The sequence below is a fragment of the Dipodomys ordii genome, unplaced genomic scaffold (genome assembly GCF_000151885.1).
Source record: "Dipodomys ordii isolate 6190 unplaced genomic scaffold, Dord_2.0 Scaffold8, whole genome shotgun sequence".
Lineage (NCBI taxonomy): Eukaryota > Metazoa > Chordata > Mammalia > Rodentia > Heteromyidae > Dipodomys > Dipodomys ordii.
This window is the reverse complement of record NW_012267224.1, coordinates 6,675,431-6,690,967: the sequence shown is the minus strand read 5'-3', so window position 1 is coordinate 6,690,967 and position 15,537 is coordinate 6,675,431. Positions and strand designations below refer to the sequence as shown.

General features: G+C 37.5%; 1 protein-coding gene across 4 annotated transcripts in view; it reads left to right on the top strand.

The window, feature by feature from the left end:
* Window positions 1–15,537, top strand: part of Kcnip4 (Kv channel interacting protein 4) — an 885,761-nt gene that overhangs the window by 773,001 nt on the left and 97,223 nt on the right. The gene's annotated exons all lie outside the window — the stretch shown is intronic.

The window sequence follows — 15,537 nt, the reverse complement described above, 5'->3', positions numbered from 1 at the left end:
GTATAGGAAGGGATGGGAAGGGGAAACAAAGAGGAGGCAACAATGCTTGATAAGAAATGTACTCGTTATCTTGCCCATGTAATTGTAACCGCTCTGTACGATATTCTCACAATAGAAAAAAAGAAAAAAAAAAGAAGAAAAAGTGCCAGATAAAGCTATGGTGCAAATAAAAAGATCTATGCAAGACATGAGATTTCTGACCAATAGGAAAGGCAAGGAGGACTAAGATAGAACATTTAATTTCCTCTTGCATTGTTAAATTCACGGCAGACCTTGGATGGTTTTCTAATCCTCCCTCTCAACCTGTGTCTTAGGAATTTGTTAGCCCTATAAAGAATAATGATTCTGCATGCAAGAACAGCATACTCGCATTGGCCTCATATAATTTTATTCTAGTGGTTTAGGATATCTCATTTTAAGTTGCATGGCACACCTATTGCGACTAAAGAAATGTTTTCATATGTGAAGCAACGGAACATTATTAACATATAATAACTCATTGTTGTTAAATAGATTTTAATAAAGCATTGTCGTGTTTCTTATCTCAAAAAGCAATTTTTATATTGTCTCTACCTTTATCAGAAACAACATAGCTAGTTAATTTATTCTCAATTGCTTTCTTTAAAGTACTCCAATGCATATGATTTCTTACCTGTTATGTGGTAGATCATATTGATTCATTTTTGAATATCAAGCCTGTCCTTAGGGTTCTAGAATAAATTCTACTTGGTTGTGGTATATATAAAAGAACAAATAAAACATTCTGATACATCAGGAGGTTGGAGCAAGCGGGTTAAATTGATCACATTCCGCATGTTGCAGTGAACAGTTCTTTCCCTGTTCTTCCTTAGACCATTCTCCTCTGTCTCTGTTTTTCAGACATCTAGAGAAAGGAAATTATCTGAGTAAACCTTAGAAGTCTCAACCCTGTACGTCTCAGAACGATAGATACTAAGTTACCCATATCCAAATAATTTGGCTCTCTTCAATTTGAAGGATGAAAAGAATGCATAATGACTAAAGTGAAAGTTTAGAAGATGTGGCAAAGGTTTATTGTTGTGTGTGTTTTATTTAATGTTCTTCTGGAACAATTCCTTGGGAACTCATAGTGACCTTGTGCTAGCTTGCAGAATTCCGTGTTAGGGGTAACAAGGAGTTTGTGTGGCAACATTCAAAGGGCTGATTTAGGAACAGACACAGGGCAGTGATCTTGGTAAAGTGATATCGGGGAAGGGAGGGGGTGAAACTCCTCAGGATATATTAAAAAAGTTTAAAAACCCATGTGGAAGTAGAACTTCACCCCATAAAATCAACATAAACTAAATTAAAAACAAATACAGAAAACAAAAGACACAAGAAAACATTCTTAACACTTCTTTTTAAGCACAGACCACTGTAGTTCAGATCTATAATCCCAGCACTTGTGAAGAAAATCACATGTTTGAGACCCTCTCAGGTTCGGTAAGGACAGCTTGTTGCAGAAAACAAAGAAACAAACTGAAGCATGTGCTCCCTTTTCATTGGTTGGTAAGATAGACGGCTAGAATGAATCAGTGTCACCTATTATACTTAGCATAAGGGGTGTTGTTGCATCCTTACCTCCTGCCATCTTTGAACTCATGTCATTTGACCTTCACAATAACCTGCTACTTATCATCCCCTTAGTTCAGTTGTGCTCAACAAAGCTATACAATAAGTACAAAGGTAGGATTCAGTCTATAATCTATTATGTGGGTAATCTGGGTATCAATAATACTTGAATCTGATTGGACTTTGAGAAGATTCATAGATAGAGAGCTTACTCTCATTCTAGTGTCCTCTATTTATCCCTCTCTCATAATGGATCAAGGTATGACTCCTCACACAGAAGCGTTCTTGGTGACTAATATGGCATATGATGTACATCCTGCTATTCACAATTTACCAGTGCATACAAATCACTGAAAGATCTAATTAATATGCAAATGTGTGTTCAGTTGCTCAGAGGTGGGTCCAAAGATTCTGCCTTTCTCACAAACTGTGAAACAAAGCTGATGCCAGTCCATTTTAAACAGCAAGAGCGTAAAAGAAAGGAGCGATCCAGTGTAAGAAGGCCTGGGCATTAATTAAATCTTTCCATCTTCTCAGTTACCCAAATATTCTAATTTTTATAACATCCAGGAGTACAGTACCGAACCTGCTTTTTCTCATAGGACTTTGTTTTGGAGATAAAATCAGATAGTGCTATATACAACATGAAACAAACTAAAATGGTATACTTAAATATCATCACCATGAAGTTCAGCTAAGAATGTCAAAGTTGACACGGACTTCAAATTTCTCTTTGGTATAACTACAGTTTTCAGACAACTCCCCAGCTCTTTGCATTTGGGATCTCAAGATCACACTGAATTCAATGGATTTACTCACCCAGAAAATAAGATAGGATCCATAATTTTCCTTACACAGGAAGTCATTTTCAGGAACTTCCTATGAAATTTTAGCCTGAAAGAACAATATTGCTTTTTCTCTGTAACGATAGCTTATCTCAACTTCATAACTCTCCTCTGTTCCTTTTTACGACCCACGCATGTCTTAACAGCGTCTCTCTCTCACACACTATTCAAGTTATTGACAGTGCTGGCTGCTCCACCTCCACAAGTTCCCATCACCTTGTAGCTGAACAGAATACCATAAAGTAGAGGCTGGCTTTTCAAGTTCTCTTGCCTCAGCTTGCTGATTTCCATTGTCTTACTATGACAGGTTTACCAGGATTTCACATTTCAGATGGGCCCAAAGAAATGTTTATTGACTTTGGAAACCTTGAAAAAGAAAAGCCATGAACAGGAACTCTTCTTCCTCCCTTGAAATTCAACCTGTGATTCATGTATTCAACAAATACGTTTTGAACAGCCAATGCTCAGCATCGTGCACAATGCTAGGGAGACAGAGATGAAATACAGTATCCAGGTACCTTAGTATTCTGACAGACCTTTTAGATAATGTACACTCCATTCATTTCTGGTGTTCTGGTGTTGGGTGGGGTAAACACTCCTTCATTCAAGGTCTGCCTTTAGAAATGAGCCCTAGGAAACTTAGAGATGGCAATATTAGTAATGTGCATTTACAATGTTGAGCTGTAGCAAATTTCTCAGATATAAAGGGTACAGTTTTCCTATTCAGCCCTATTATCCATTTCCTGGAGGTCTAGAAGCCAGAAAAGAAATCCAATATAGTATAATATTTTGAATGAGGAAAGAGATAGATGCAGGAATAAAGGGTAATTTTTTTCAAATTTATTTCAATTTCTGTCTAAAAAGTTTACTTCTCTCCAATAAAACTATAAGATCACAGCAATCGCATAGGTGAGCAGTTAATGAGTCAAGCCTCAACAGACAATAGAACTGAATTATATGAAATTTTTTCAGGATTAAATGTTTAATCCTGTTGTGTTTAGGATGAAGTCTAATTAGACGATTTATGCAGAAATTATTTCTTATTTGAAGAACATGTTCTTGAAGTTTTCAAGTGACTTAGGGTCTACGAATTTTTCCTATTTTTTTTCAATAATAGGAATTGAACCCAGTCTTGCTTATGATAAGCAATTCTGTATCACTGAATCATCATCAAAAACCCCAATTTAATGTCTTCCTTGATTTTTCCTTATGCCTAGCAATGACAGCCAGTTGGTCTCTAAGCTTAAAGGATACAACCTGGGAGTAATATTCTGAGCATTTCATCATTCATTCGGTCTGCCAGCTTTGCAGGTACAAAGTTGTTGACAAGCATCACAAAAATCTAAGAGTGGCATTACTTCCAAGTATGCACTTCTTATTTACATGCCACTGTTTCAGATTTCATCGTTTGAAAAAGGGATACTTTGATGTAGTCAAGATGTTGAGGAGGTGTCAACTTGTTGACTTGCTGTGGCATTAGTTTTCTTTATAGACATAGCCCCAAGCTTTCTGAGTAATTGTTAAAACTAGTTTTTTGTTTTGTGGATTTTTCCCAGCTCAGCTTCTAATGCCTGTTTTCAAGGACAGTATTTCACTTGGTGTGCCCACTTCATGCATTAGTTACTAAAAATCAAATTAGCAGAATGAAGCATTCATATCTATCTCATGAACACTGATTTGGTTTTGCTAGTAGAAGATTTAGGATTAAAGATGTTTTGAGCTGCACTGTTTAATTGCATGTCAGTCACGTTTGCATTAACATAATATATGGATATCATTTGTACCTCTACAGTGAATAATATTATAACTAGTAAATACATTATTTCAATGAATTTGATCAGTTGGAATTTTCACTTTTTATGTTATTTTTCTAACTGCCATGAATGTGCAAACCTCTTTTTTCTATCATGTGATGGAAACCTGTGTTGGAATCGTTAACTACATTCTCAGGTTTATAGAAGTTACCTAAAATTTCTGAGACATATAGGCTGTGTTCCTCTTCTTATAAGGACCCTAATTATACTGGATTAGGGCACTATGCAAAGGATTTCACTTTAGTTTAACCACCTCTTTGAAAGCCTTTTCTTTACATCTTCTTGGATGTACTGAGAATTCAGTCATGAAATGACAGTGAATGAGTAAAATTCAATCCACACTAGGAATTATCTGCGGGGTAGACTAAAAGGAGTTGGTCTGTGAAAGTCAAGCCATCCTTTAAGGAGCATGGCCAGAGGAAGCCTCCTTGAAACAGCAACTTTGCAGTAAAGACATGCGCAAGGTAAGGTAAGACATTTCAAGCATAGAGATCAGACCTTGACCACAAGGCCGATGTGGAAGGTAGGAGAGGAGACAGAATGATGAGGTGAGGGATTGTGTGCACTTTATAGGACACATAGGAATCATTTCTCAGAGATATGGGCAGTCATCTGATGTTCAATGAATTGTGATTGATGAAGTAATTTATTGATACCACCAAAACTGGAAGACACTTATTCGACATTTATTCTGCTTCATCTGCCATGAATGCTTAGTCTCAACTGAGATTTACCTAAGACATTCAGACAATAGAACATGTTAGCTCAAATGCAGTGTGCAGTACATTCGCTTGACTGGGATGAATATACTTAGAAACATTTGCAAAAACTGCCCGTGGCAATAAGAAAATATCATAGGTTCCTATTATATCTTTGTACTTGGGAAACTCTATGTAGGATAACAATGCTTGCTATAAATTAGAAATGAACATGTCGCCATGGTTTAATTGTCTGATGATGTTGAAAATCTGTTAGTTTATATAGTTTATTTTTCGAGGAATGTTAGAAGGAATTACCACAAGCTGGGTGACTAATAACTCCTTTCCAAATTTTAGAGGCAAGAAATATTAATTAAAGGGTCCGCGGATTCTTTCTGGAGACTCTAAAGGAAAATGCCCCCTGTATCTATGCTAACTGCTGGTTGTTGCTAGGAATCCTTGGCAATCCTTGGCTTGTGGGTGGTTTTACTATAGACTTCCCATGGACATCAATATCTCTCTCTCAAATCATTCATTAATCAGTAAATGAATGAATTTTCTCTTTTCTCTCTCTTCTCAATCTCTCTCATTTTCCCTACCCCTTATCTTTCCCTTTATTCATAAAGATACCAGACATTAAATATAGGACTAATTCCAATCCAGTATTATCTCATGTTAGAAAATGACATTCACCGAGGTTCTATTTCAGGAAGAAGTCACATTTTGAAGTTCCAGAATGAATTTTTAAGGGACATACTATAATTCAAACTGGAGCAACAGCCACAGAGAAACCACTAGAGAGGCATGAAAAATGTCAAACACCTCTATGGGTCAGGAAACTAATAAAAATAAGACCTGTCAACCAAGATGAACAGTAGCTGATTTGCTTCTGGATATTGTATTGAGAAAGAAAAGAGGGAAAACTGAGGCAAGCCAAAATTACATTCTGGAAGGGACAGCTCCTACACAGACTTATATGATGATTGCCTTTGAGGCAATAATTGTACAGACAGATGAAGTATAAGATTTCCTATTTTTCAGAAACCAGAAATCTACATTTTAAGGAAAAATATATTTGCTTGTTATTATTCACTATTATATAATTTTAATATAAAATATTATGTGGGCTAAAAAACCTCCAACTCTAGCTTGACAAGAATAGGTTTTCAATGTCAAAACTAAAATATGACAGTCCTTAAGAAGATCTGTTTTGCTTATAACAGAATGAGAGGCCTCTAGTTTAGCTTCTCATTTGAACCATCTGACACAATCGGGCTGGCATAAACAGAGATAGCTGAACATTTTGAGCCACCTTGACAGGAGAAATCAGGAGTAATAGACTGTAAAGGTTCAGCTTCATTGAACATCTTATCTGATTTCTCTTCCAAATACCTGGCATATGGTTTGTGTACCTTGTCATATAGCCAATAAATATTTATTGGTTAAGTTGATGAATTAGCAGTTTCATTGGATAAATGCATTTTTAAAAGCTGAAGATTGAACACAATGACCCCAAAAGTTTGAAGATGGAAAAGCAATATCTCACACTGGAAATTATAATGGATGATATGTTATTTCTCTCGGTAGTTGAAGTATTGTGCAGGAACGATTACTTCATTCATCTCCTAACTTCCTTGAGATTAGTAAGTGTCACATATTATTAGCCCCATTTTTCAGATGAAGTAATTGGATCTCCTGGTGTAGCTCTCTCCTCGATTGCTTTATTATTTTTTAATATTGCTAAGAGTTTGATGGATGTCCTTACAGAAAATGGAACTCAAGACATGATTGCTTGCAAAGCAGTGGGAGTCACCAAGTTTTCGGGAGTATGTTCAAGACAGGGCAAAATAAAGAGTGTAACCAAGAAGTTGTAGGAGGCAGTAAGAGCCACAGCAGGAATGGAGACAGGGATCCCCCTGATGAAGACCGTGCAATGAGATACACCTGATGGGTGAGCGACAGCTAGTGTAGAGTGAGTGGCAATGTTAGACCAACACTGAGGGGAGAAGGCAAGTGCTTGCAGCCTAATACAGCTGTTTATAAACTGCATGCCTCTAGCTCTCATTTCTCCAGCCATCATTTTGCTTACATAATATTAGCTGCCACCATAAGGCTCTTCAGAAGGTTCAAAGACATAGAAGCTTGTAAAATACTTGTTACTATTGTCAGAGATCAGTATTTTAGGCATTATCTATCTGGATGTTTCTTTGGGACAAGATCATGTTCAAGGACAAATTTAGTGGAGTGTCTTGTACTGTGCTTGGTTTTCTCTTTTTTGTTCATCTTGAACATCCTCACTACAATGTAAGCTTCATAGGAGTTGAGACTGTTTTCTTGTCAGGTCACAGAAGGGACACAATGAATATTGTTGGTAACAAAATCATGAAGTGATGTTACATCTCTCCTCTGTCCAAAAGTCATCTTTGCTCCCTCTCAGTCTGGGTAAAAACCAAAAGAATCCCGGTGCCATCAGCTCATTCCTGTAATCCAGCTACTCAGGAGGCTGAGAACTGAGGATCACAGTTGGAAGCCAGCCCAGGCAGGAAAGTCTGTGAGACTCCTATCTTAAATTAAGCACCAGAAAATTGAAAGTGGTGCTGTGTCTGAAAGTGGTAGACCATTACCCTTGAGCAAAAGAGTTCGGGGACAGTGCCCAGGCCCGGAGTTCAAGTCCCATGAGTGACAAAAATAAAAAGTTGAAAGATTTTATTACAGCCTAAGTGACATTATAGCATTTTATACTAAGAGAAGTTGAATAGAATGAACAAAAGGAAACTGAAATGTGTTATTAAAGGTAGAGGTCAGGTGACTAGCCAATCAGCAGGGTGGCCTGAGCTATGCTTAAAGATGTACAATAGTTACTATGCCTGGGAATTATAAGGCTCCATTAAAATAAATACTCTGACTAAGAAAGAATGAACTTGCTGGCTCGCGCCTGTAATCATAGTTACGCAGGAAACTGAGATCTGAAGATCACAGTTGAAAGCCAGCCCAGGCAGGAAGGTCTGTGAGACTCTTATCTCCCATAAACCACTCAGAAAACCGGAAGTGGTGCTGTGGTTCAAGTGGTAGAGTGCTTGCCTTGAGCTGAAAAACTCCGGGACAGCACCCAGGCCCATAGTTCAAGCCCCATGACCAAAAAAAAAAAAATGAACTTTATATCTCAAATCTTATTTTCAAAATAGTGTGTATTTGTGATCTGTTTTTGTCAACCTTGCCGATAGAGAGATTTCTTATTCTAATTCTGACTTATCACAAAGGAAAACTGGAGCTGTGATGCTCTGCTGTTAAAGAATCTTTAAAATGCTGAATAGTTCTGCTAGAAGATTTTTAAAGTGAGCATGAGAATTTGTGTGAGCTTGAGGAAGAGAAACAGCACACTAGTATTTAGGCATCGTTCTTACACGTACAATAAAGTTATTGTAGAAGTCACACATAAGCAGAAATTTGAGTATTGGCACTTATTTTTAATTATATATCAAAGAACTTGTTATTATTATTTTTAAATCATTTTTTACTTTAGATTGTGAGCCTTTATCACATTCCTCCTAGCCTCCACTGGAAAAGAGAGGAGAGCTTCAATCAGCAGCTGTGTGTACACAGCCTCATTTGAACCTCCTAACCACCCCAGGCAACCACAAAGGCTGCCATCTTTATTCCCAGTATACCAATGAGATCAGAGAGGTTCAGTGAGATGAAGTCACTTTTCCAAAGACTTATAAGCAAGCAGTGACAGAGCTTAAATTCAAATAAGGTAAAACTGACTCCGAAACTACTACAACTCTGTTTTGTAGATGTTTCATCTTTCCTACTAATTTCAGTGATCTTGAAGAAAACATGCAATTGCAATATTGACAAGGTAATGAAGTAGTCATATGGTCAGTGACTTACCTTTAGTCTGTGGGAACAGATCCAAATAGTCATTACTGTGGCACAACATACACTCTGCCATCAACATTAAGACATTTCTGGACATGTAAAGGGGATGATAAGAGGTAGGGTATTGGGACATCATTCCTCAGTTGTCACTGCCTTGGTCCAACCCAAGGAGGTCTTCTCACATTTCTTACAGTTTTGACAATCTGTCCAGAGAAAATAGAACATTGGATTCCAGTGGTGAATCTGAACATTTCCCAGGAAATTAGATTCCTTCATGTAGCTGCTTTCTCTAGCCAGTATTCTCCAGATAATTTGACCAGTAAAGCAAGATAGTAATGCATAATCATCATGAGGCCTTACTACAAGTTGAATATCCCTAAAACTGAAATTCCAGTGCTTCTGACTTTTAAAATAGGGTCCAGCCTCAAAGGACAAAGTCTGCAGATATTCTATAATACAGAGACTTCTAAAATCTGACATATTTTTTCACATAAGGGAAATTTAACATGTACTGAATTTGGAAAGCATTGTAACTTCGACCATCTTTCTGCTCATTCATATTTGTGTAGAATTTACAATTTTTATTCTGAAATGAACTTAACAGCATTCCCTCCTAATAATTCATAAAGTACACAACCAACACAAAAGTAAATAATATCAAAACAGACCCTGCCTTGCTTGAGTAGAAATTTGAGGCAGAAAAAGAGAAAGGGGGAGAAGGGAGAGGGACAAGAACAAAGAGAGGGAGAGGGAGAGAGAGAGGAGAAGGGGTGGGAGAAAGGGAAGAAGGAAAGGGATTGAAAAAAGAGAGGAAATGGGAGAGGAAGGGGAGAAAGGAAGGCAAAGGGAATGGGGAGGAGGGACTGGGAGAGGGAGATAGAAGGAGATAGACAAAGAACTAAAAAGACAGGAGAGAAAGACAGGAGAGATGTAGATGGATATCTTAAGGAATAGAGTCAGAGACACAATAAATCAGGGAAACTCAGACATAAAGTTTTTTTAGAAAGAGGAGAGGGAGACCAATAGGTGATGATGAAAATATAGTGTCAAAGAGCTAGGGAAAAAGAAAGGAAAGAAGAGAGAAGGGGAGGGAATCAGAAGAGAGAAGAGAAGAACCAGGAAAGCTAGGAATGTATATGAATGCTCTGATAGGAAAACACTAATTATTGGGAAAACAGCTGTTTTTAAGTCACAGCTATAAGTGGAGTCAAATTTATTTTATTTGCATTTAAATTCTGTAGATTATTTCCAGTAAATTCAAGCACCTGCTGATTTCTTCCTTCTGATTTAACTGAGGGAGAAGGTAACTGCTGTACAATCAGACAAAACAAGAGATCAATTAGGAAGGTCAGGGGTTTTTTTAACCAACAAAATTCAAGCATTATGAAATGAAATGTACATGATTCTCCTTGCATTTAGTCACCAACACTGCTGTCACTCTTCTTAAAGATGAACAACTGGGGATTAAAGGCAAGACCTTATAGCAACTATATAGAATTCTAAGCAGAATATGTATTTTTAATTATTTGAACTCCTCTTTCCAGAAATCATTCAAAAATAAAATGAACTCTTTATATGTAGCTGAGTGTGTGTGTGTATATATGTGTGTGTGTTGAGCCATGAGCTCATTTGAGAAATGGACATACTAGCAGATAGTTCACATATTCAACTAGTGAAGAATATACTTCCAACCTCTTGTTTCCAAGTCACTACTATTGAAGTAGCTTGTCACTGATTCATATAAGGATCCAGATATAAGGGCTCATATTGCCTCTCACATTCCTGGTGCTTTTTGTCATAGTTATTGATCCTTGGGAAGACACTATGTCTGGTGAAAGTTTATTAGCCATTTTGTTCTACTCAACAGCTTCAGACTTAGAAGCTAGAAAGAAAAACACTGTGCATAATTCAAACATGCAGGATAGAACCTGAATAGGATGGTGAGTTGTGGAGCAGGAGCCTTCATTTCCAAGCAAAACTACAGAAAATATAATTGTTGCTATCCATTGTCAAGGAAAGCAAAGAAGATGAGCGTAATCCTCACTGTAGTGAAATGTCCTCTTCTATTACTATTATCAAGACTTGTTGAATTCTTAATTCACGGCCAATCACTCAGCACTCAAACCTGACATTTATATGTAATAGCATGTTTTGAATCACAGAGTAAGCAGCCAGGGAAAAAATGACTACCTTCATGGAGCACTATTAAGAGAAATGGAAAAATGAAGGAGATGATGAGCTGACTTCCTTTCTATGGCATGAGAAACTTTGAGATGAAACATTGCCCACTGGTGAAAACAAATGCTGTTCTATTCATTCCAATTAATAATAAGAAAAAATGCCGTCAGATTTGCACACTTATTTTTTAATCCTTTTTTATATCTTTTGATATGACTTAATTTGTGCATTGAAAATGCCAATAAGTATTAATTTAATAAAATTGAATGCTATTAACCATTCAACATATCTGTTAGTGGCTAATATATGCATATACTGTGCTAATTATTAATAACCAAAGATACTGTACCATCTCTTTTTTTTTGCCAGTCATGGGGCTTGAACTCTCTGTGTGGGCACTGTCCCTGAGCTCTTCAGCTCAAGGCAAGCATCTCTACCACTTGATCCACAGTGCCACTTCCAGTTTTCTGGTTGTTAATTGAAGATAAGAGTCTCACAGACTTCCTTGCCTGGGCTGGCTTTGAACCATGATCCTTAGATCTTATCATCCTTAGTAGCTAGGACTGTAGGTGTGAGCTACCAGTGCCCAGCTTGTCCCATTTCTTTTAGGTGAAAAAATAATTTCAGTGAGTTCTCCAGACAACCATGCTTAGAATAACAAGTGCTCCCCACCCAACTTTCTATCTCTGTCAACTGAAAGAACTATCTAGGCCTAATCTTGTTTTCCATCTGACAGGCTTTATATTTCTTTGTACTATATTTTTTATTCTGTTTCTGAAATATAATGAAAGGTCCATTAAAACAAGAATTTTTCATGCATTATTCTTGGTTCCCTGGACAGTGCCTAGTAGAGACCGGCCACTCACTCAGTGGGTTTTTTTTGTTTTATTTGTTTCTTTTTCTTACAGTTCTGGGATGGAAAATCAACATTTCTTTCTTTCCTTTTTTCTTTCTTTCCTTTTTCCTTTCTTTCTCTTCTCTTTTTTTCTTTCATCATGATGATGCTAGACAACTCCAACGCTACAAGACTTCTGTTAACTTCACTTGACTCTTGGCCTTGCAGTAAAGTAACCTCTGCCTGAGAAGCATTATGAAGCTTCACCCCATAAGCATTGCTAAGTGCTTTGTCAGTAACCCAAATTCAGTTCTTACACAAATTTTCCAATATTTCTTAGCACACAGACATCACTTCTGACTTTGTGCTGTCTAGAAATTTCAACCACTTCAAGAGCCTCATTTCCTTCCTTCATCTCAGAATATTACAACCGTGCTTCACCTCCAGATCTATGGAGGAATGTTCCAACAAGCAGAGAGAACAAGGGGACACTTGTGGGGTGGCCTCTTGAGTTTCTCTAATCTCAATATCATAGTTCTCAACATCATAGAATATTTTTCTGTACTCAAAACCCAGATACCTAAAATAGATTATCCAGTATATATAACTTTATTTAGTAGGACAGCATATCCAATGATGCTTATTCTTCAAGGGGTATAAATAGAAATCTTCATGTATACATTGCAATAGGAAAGTTATATACTTAATATATGATTGCCTGATTATAGTAATAATACTTCCTATGAAAGAGAGAGAAAAGAAACTATGAAAAGCAATTGTAGCAAGTCTTGATCTAATGTAGTATATTGTATGAGGGTTTACTCAGAAATGTGTAAGGTTTTAGGAAAGGAAAGAGCACTCAGAGGGAGGTAAAGGTGAAGAAAGGAAAGTTTATTAGGATACGCTCCCAAGCAAACTCCCTGGTTGGGATCAGAGAGGTCGCCTAGAGTCTGGTTGTAGCAGGGTTTATATGGCTGGGGCCAGCAGGAACTTTTTGCATGTAACTTATTTTGTGAGTTTGAACAGTTTCAGGCTAGTGCCCCTGATGGACAATTGGAACTGGTAGTGCACAATTGGGACAGATGGTATATAAGGAAGTGGCTTTTCTCAGCTGCCTCTGCCCTCCAGTGGCCTGTCAAAATGATCATTGAATTGAAACCTAAAGGATGAAGAGGTATTAGTAGGGCAAAGAAAAGATCAAGAGAAGTCTGAGATGTAGCTCATGGCATAAAGAAGGTCTTGAAACAGAGAGCAATATGGTATTCCTCTAAGGAAGTTAAAAAAACAATAACAATGATCAGATTTAATATTTACTGAGTGTCCGTGATGTTATTATTCCTGATGTATTTTTTTTTGCCAGAATCCAGTACATTTTTTGAGTTAGATACTATTTTCAGTTCATTTTACCACGTAGAAAACTGGGATTTAAAGATCCTGAGCAACTTATTTATCTCAAATAGTACTTGCATCTGACTCCAGCCTGCTAAATGACAGCACTTAAACACTTAATGCTACATTTTAAGGAAAAAAGGGTAAGATGACCTAATAATAGAAAAGTGGGAGGTGGAATTGGAGAGAGAAATCAAGGAAATTGTATCACACCCACAGCCTGCCTTCTAGAAACTTACAGTCACAAGGAAGAGGAAACACTAGACAATTTGATAATCATGCATAAATTATGTAAATATTCTCTTAAAAGTAACATTTACTCTCTGCTTTAACAACCAAAACAAGCAAAATCCTTTGCTTTACATAGAAAGACAGCAATCTGATGCTTAATCATCTTTACAAAGTCACTCAGCTTGAACTAGAAAAACAGGGACTGAAATCTTAGACTTCTAACTCCTAATTTGAAATGGCATTCTGTCTACATTATCAAATTGAAGGTGAGAGAAAGTAAGGTAAAATTAATAGCTATGAGTGCATGGGAAGGGAGCTTCTCCCTTCCCACACCGGACCTGAGGGTCAGGGAAACTGACATAGTGATTGATCTCAGCAGATGCCAGAATTTAAAGGATAAACAGAAATAAAGCAACCATCAAATATAACTTGAGTATCTGCTACAATTGTAGAGCCTGAGTACATATCAAGGAATCAGATCTGAAGCAAAGGATATGGGTATGAGTCCCTATACTTCATACCACACAAATCTGATTTAGAAAAAATGAGGAGACCCTTATTAAAATAGGGTCTCACCTAGTTACCCAGCACAGTAGGTTGGAGTACTCAAACAGCAGAGCTGGCTGATGAAGACTCAAAGGCCAAGTTTGCAGGAGGAACATGTGTTTGAACTGTTATGAAGACAGCCTGGGGACATAAAATCTGACCATCAGCTAGAGTTGATCACCTTGAGGAAGCAAGACATGCTGGGACCCTTCAATCAGAAATGACAAATGCAACATCCCTGTGCCTACTTGAAGAATATCCATTTTTCATCCAGCAGATACTAGAGTGAAAGATGAAGAAATGCCCATGCAGTGATAGCTCATAGTTAATATTTTAATATTAAATAGCATTTCAATGCCACCACAGGTGGGGAATGAGTCTAAATGTCAGACATGATCAAACCCAAGTTGTCTACCTTACCTTCTGCTTTTATGTGCTCAGATTGTCTTGCAGCTATCTTAAGAGAATAGCTCAAAAGGGCACATTCCAAGAAGTGGATAAAAGAATACCAGGAATCAATAAGAGAAGTAGATTTTATAATGGATTTAGGAAACTAGAAAGCAGTAAAAATTAGTACCCTCAGGCACTCATTCCTGTCTTTTGACAGGATTACTGCACAACTAGAGTTTTCCACCAGCATAATTCATTTTCCATGCACAGCAGTCAAATCTGTAGCCGTTCACAGTCCTCCCAGGGATCTAGGGTTCCCACAAAGGAAGCAAACCAGAACAAAATTCCCAGAGAGGTATGCAAAGGATATATACTCCTTCAGAAATGCAGAAGGAGAAGACAAATTGAAGAGTGAGTGTTTTATGCAAGGTCAGCAGTTTAAAAGCTTATATACAAAGCTAGGAAATGAAATCCTATCTTTAGATATCCAAAGTCAATCTGTCATGCGCAACACTCACAACCAGCTCATGGGATGTCAAGTGAACAAGACATTCCAACCAGTCAAGTGACAATGCCAGAGAAAACTCTGAGAAATGAGCTCCAACAAAGGTCAAAGGACAGTGTGGTTAATGACTAATGATCTTAGGAGTAAGAAGAAGGTCGAGTCAAACTGTGACGAGAGGAGGCAAGACAAGATCATGTAAGCCCTTGAGTCCTTCTTACAGGACAAATTGAAGTTCTAGAGACATTTTTTTGTTAGTGTGTGTATGTGTGTGTGTGTGCAAATATTAGAGCTTGGTCTCAGGACCTGAGTGCTGTTTTAGCTCTTTCAATCAAGATGTCACTGTACTTGAGGTACAGCTCGACTTCTATCTTTTTTGTTAGTTAATTGGAGGTAAGAAGCTCATGGACTTTCTTGCTCATTCTGGCTTCAGACTGAGACACAGATCTCAGACTCTTGAGTAATTAGAATTTCAGGCATGAGCATCAATGCCCGGCCAGAGGGCTTTAAACAGAAGAATCAAATGATTTGATTTCTAGCTTTACAGCTTCATTCTGTTTCCCCCATAGACAAAGGAACAGCAAGTAGGCGCTGATGGTGGAATGGAATAAGCCCACAGGAGTCAAGACTGGCTTAGAAT